Consider the following 5,194-nt stretch of genomic DNA (forward strand, 5'->3'; position numbering starts at 1 on the left):
CAAAGAAATTATAAGTCACACGGACATAAAATGTGTGTAGAATATAAAGGCTGAGAAGTCCTAGCATGAAGTATACAGATTATTGTCTGAATACTCTTATTGCAGTGGTATTATTATCTATCATTAATTGTACAGCTATTTATTTACTTTGTTTGATAATATGTTTTATTTCCAAGAAATTATTTTAGCAACAGTGAACTAATGAAAAAAGTTAATTTTTAATGAAAAACTAAGTGTTGGATTTCTGTTTCTTAGGAAAATTATATGAACTTGTAATTTGTACCATATGCTTGTCAAAATTGACCATCAACCCATTGTTGTTGTTGTAGTGTTTTACACATCTCTGTGCATATATTTAGTTCTAAGTAATTTTGTCTCATGTGGATGTTCATATATCTAACACAGACAAGATACAAAACAGTGCCATTTGCCGGAGTCCGTTCATTGTCTTCACTAGCTGAGTTTAGACAGAGACCCCCCCAAAAGCTAGTAGCCATTGAAAGTCCTAGTAAAGGTCAGGGCTTGAAAGGCCTAGCAAAGGTCAGGGCTGTGCACCACCCAGTTAATCTAGGAACCACTCAGTTAATTTAGGTAATAATAGTTGAAGCATCCCCACCTTAGTTCCCTTAATTCCTTAGATAGTTATGTAGATCCTTGTTGATTATTGTTAATCAGTTACTCTGCCTACACTTGGAAATCTATTGATGAGTTAATCAGATACTTTTGTCTACTCCTGGAAATTGCTGATCTGTGTGTCATTGAAACTTCCTTACCCTAAGGGCTACTCCAGATCAATAAAAGATTGGAGCAGCCTGAGCATGGGTGGAAGTCCCTCTCCTTGAGTTGGACTTGCCCGCCTGGTCCTCCAATATTGCAAAATCATCTCGTGTCTTTTTCTTTCATTTGCTGTGCGGCTCCTCTTTCAGATACCGAACCCTACTCCATCGTGGAAGTGGAAGGAAACACCCAACACCATTGCCTTGTGGATTCCTTCTGTTGCCCTTGTACTTTTATAAGCAAGCTCGCCACCTGACCCCCACTGTTCCCAACCCCTAACAACTACTAATATCTTCTCCATTGCTAAAATTAGCCTTTTTAAAAAAAGTACTATATAAATGGAATATGCAGTATGTATTCTTTTTGAATTGGCTTTTTCCACTTAACATAATTTCTTAGAGATTCATCCAAGTTATTGTATTAATGGATATTTTATTTTATTACTGAGTATTATTCCATGGTGTAAATTCACCACAGTTTGTTTAACCATTCACCCACTGATTTTCGTGTGAATATAAATTTTCATTTCTCTGGGATAAATATCTAAATGTGCAATTGCTGGCTCATATGGTAGCTGCATGCTTAGTCTTTTGTTGTTGTTATTGTTCTTAAGAAACTGCTAAACTGTTTTCCAAAATAAACTTGCTTATGTCTGTAAAAACTGTGGTGAGATTTTGATAAGAATTGCATTAAACCTATATATCAATTTGGAGAGAATTAAGATCTTTACTCTGTGAGACTTTAAATTCATGGACAAAGTGTCTCTCCATTTACCCAGGTTTTATTTAATTTCTTTCATTAATATTTTGTAATTTCCATTATGTAGATCCTGTATATGTTTTGTTAACTTCATACCCAATATGTCATTTTTGAAGTGAATATAAATAGTGTTGTATTTTAAATTTGTTTTGTGCAATTCATTGTTAGTATATAGGAATATAATTCATTTCTAAGTGTTGATCTATTATCCTGTGACCTTGTTGAAATGCTTATTAGTTCTAGAGTTTATTTTATAGATTCCTCGCAGTGTTCATCAAATAAAATTGGGTTACTTGTAAACAGGGATAATTTTACTTCTTCCTTTCCAACATGTAAGCCTTCCATATCTTTTACTTGCCTTTTCAAAGTGACTAGAATTGCCAGTATTATGTTTAATAACAAATTATAAGAGCAGACATCCTTACCTTATTCCCAATATTGGGGATGGAAAGCATTAAGTCTTTCACCCTTAGGTATAAAGTTAGCTATATGTTTTCCATAAATGTTCTTACTTGAATAAGTATAATTTCACTCTATTTCTAACTTCCTGAGAGCTTTTAAATTACATATTCAAATTCTCTCTCTCTCTTTCTTTTTCTTTTTGTCTGTGTCTCCCTCTCCTCTTCCCCACCTCCCTTCCACCCTTTCTCTCTTCTTTCTTTCTTACTCTCAAATGCTTTTTCAGCATCAATTATTAAAATTATGTAATTACATTTTTTAGCCTGTTTATGTCCATATGATGAGCCATCCCTGCATATCTGAAATAAGAGCCACTGGACCATTGAATATCATTCTTTTTAGACATTTTTAGAATCAGTTTAGTAATATTTTATTGAGGTGTTTGGCACCTAACATTATGAGAGATACTACACTGCAGTTTTTTTGTATTATGTTTTGTAGGTTTTGGTATCAGAGTAATATTGTTTTGTGTTAAGAAGTGTCCCCACTTTTCTATTACCTAGAAGAAATTATATAAACTTTGTGTTAATTATTCTTTAAAAGTTTGGAAAAGTTCTTCAGTGAATCCATGTGGACCTAGAAATTTCTTTTTCATGAGCCTATAAATAACATAGTCAAATTCTTTAGTGGTTATGGGATTTAATGATTTTCCCTCCAGTTTTATCAGTTGCCGAGAGGGAGGTGTTGAGTTCTTAACTATAAATGTGGGTTTGTTTATTTATTCTTTTAAAATTGTTTTTATTGATTTTAGAGGAAGAGGCATATAGAGATAGAAGCATTAATGAGAGAGATACATTTATTGGTTGTCTCCCCACTCGGCCCCAGCTAGGGATTGAGCCTGCAACCCGTGTATGTGCCAAAGAATTGAATTGGGGTCCTCTTGGTTCATGGATAGATGCTCAGCCACTGAGCAACACCAGCCCAGCTATTTCTTCTATTAGATCTATCATTTCTGCTATTTGTGTTTTAAAGCTTTCTGGCACATACACATTTATGATTGTTATGCTTTACTTTTTGATGAATTACTTGCATGATTTTTAGGATTTCACTTTCATTTATTATAGCTTTTTTGAGTGCAGTTTTCTTAACTGTTGTTCTGTTAATTTCAATATATATGACTTATATAAAAGCATTTTGGTATTAACATTTTACCACTCTGCCTGAAGAATGCAAATCTCACTTTCATTTGGATCTCTTTATTTTCCTTACTTTTAAATGTTAGTATCAGATGTTGTTCTAAGTTTATTTCAGTCATTATGATTTATAAATGCCATGAGAAGGTTAATTTATTATATAGATTCATATTTCTTATCTTTTTATGTTATTTTTATATTCTGCTAGATGCTTTGATTTCCTTTATGTTAAAATTTTTTTCCTTTAGAAATTCTTTAAGAATAGGTCTTAGAGCAACACATTCTTTTTTTTTTCTTAGTCTGGTAAAGTTTTTTCATTCAACTTCATTCCTAAAAAGAGTTTCACCTGTTCTGGAATTCAGGATTGTGAGTTATTTGCTTGAAATATCACATGCTGTGAGAAAAGGTCTTGTATAGGACATGATCATTAGTTGACCTGGCAATAGGAGGCTCTAAGTCCCCTCCTCTGTCCTTGGAATGTGTGATCCACTTACCTTGCCCACACTGAAAGCTCTCACAAGGACACAGCCTTGATAGAGTAAGGTGCTGAGACTATCTGTACTGAATATGTGACTGAACCCCATTAAAGTATCTATATAAACTATTAGATTTTAGTAAGCAGATATGAAGATGTACCTGTCTTGTGGTTGCCCAGGACAAGCCACCTACTAGTAAGTCCCCCCATTTATTAAATCTGCCACACACCAATCTCAAGTAGCCTAACTCTTTCTTCAGTCTCTCCTTGCTCTCCATGTATGGGGACCAGTTTATGAACTAATAATTTGTGAGCCATCCAGAAGACAGAAGAAGTGGGCCTTGGAAAGAGACATCTGTGGGGGAGATGCCAAGTTGGCCATCCACCTCTATGTGGAGAGAGGTGGCCCATATGTTAGGTGCTTCTGGATTGCTGCATGAGTATTGGCACCCTCCCAAAACACCAGCTGATCTATTGCACTTAAGAAACTGCACATAGAGAACCACAGGAAGGCTGGCCGAGTGGAAATTATACAACTAGAAGGAAAGAGAAAAGCATACTGAGACTCAAAAGAGGTGTGGAAGTAAAGTGCAGAGGTATGGAAGCACACGTGGAAAGGGCTGGCAACTGAGGACGCGGCTGTCTTTTTCAATCGGGAGGGAGACACAAGCTCCCAACTGCTCTGAACGCCAGTTCTGGGCGAGTCTCTGGGGACCCAGACTCATACTGGGAGAAACTGGACTGTCTGGCATCGGGAAGAACTCGAGGACGGCTTTCTCTCAAAGGTGCTTGCAGCGATTACCCATGGAACAGTGAGAACTGGGACTTCTTAGGGCAGGGCTGAGCATCAGCCATAGCTGTTTGCTCTCCCCGGTTGATTCTCTGAGACCCCGCCCCACCCAAGCTGTGTGCAGAGGCTTTTGCATATGAATGCCCTGGCCCTTTGCAATCTAAAATTACCTAACTAACTGAAGCTGGGTCAGAGAGACCCAGAACATCCAAAAGAAGGCCCAAGACCCCACAGCAGCTTGCATTACTTCACAGCTGAGCCTCATCTGGGCAACTCCAAACCCCAAACAAGGAAAAGGAATCTGCAGATCTCTCCATAGCTCCTGCTGAGTAGCCTCAGGAAGAAGCTAAATTAGCACCTCCTTAGAGATCCAAGAGCCAGTGTACCCAGTGGTCAGAGTGGGACCATCCAGATTACAACTCCTCAGATCCATAAGGGACACACTCAGGGGGCAGACTCAGTGAGCACCAAAGCCCCACTGAAGCAAGTCTTGCCCCAGAAGGGTGTCTCCAGCACAGAAGTTCTCCCACTGCAGACACAGCTGATTCTCACAGCCAATTGGCCTGGAGGTCAATTCCTCCCAGTGACACCTAAAACAATCAAGGCATAACTACAACAAGACTGTGCACAAAGCCCACAAAGGGGTGCACCAAGAGTATTCACCTCAGGTAATTGGGGAGGCTGAGCCACTGGGCCCTATAAGATACCTAGCACACAAAGCCACTCTATCAACACAGGGAAGCAGCCAAAATGCGGAGACAAAGAAACAGGTCACAAATGACAGAAATGGAGGAAAGCAAA

The sequence above is a fragment of the Myotis brandtii genome, unplaced genomic scaffold (assembly GCF_000412655.1).
Source record: "Myotis brandtii unplaced genomic scaffold, ASM41265v1 scaffold85, whole genome shotgun sequence".
Classification (NCBI taxonomy): domain Eukaryota; kingdom Metazoa; phylum Chordata; class Mammalia; order Chiroptera; family Vespertilionidae; genus Myotis; species Myotis brandtii.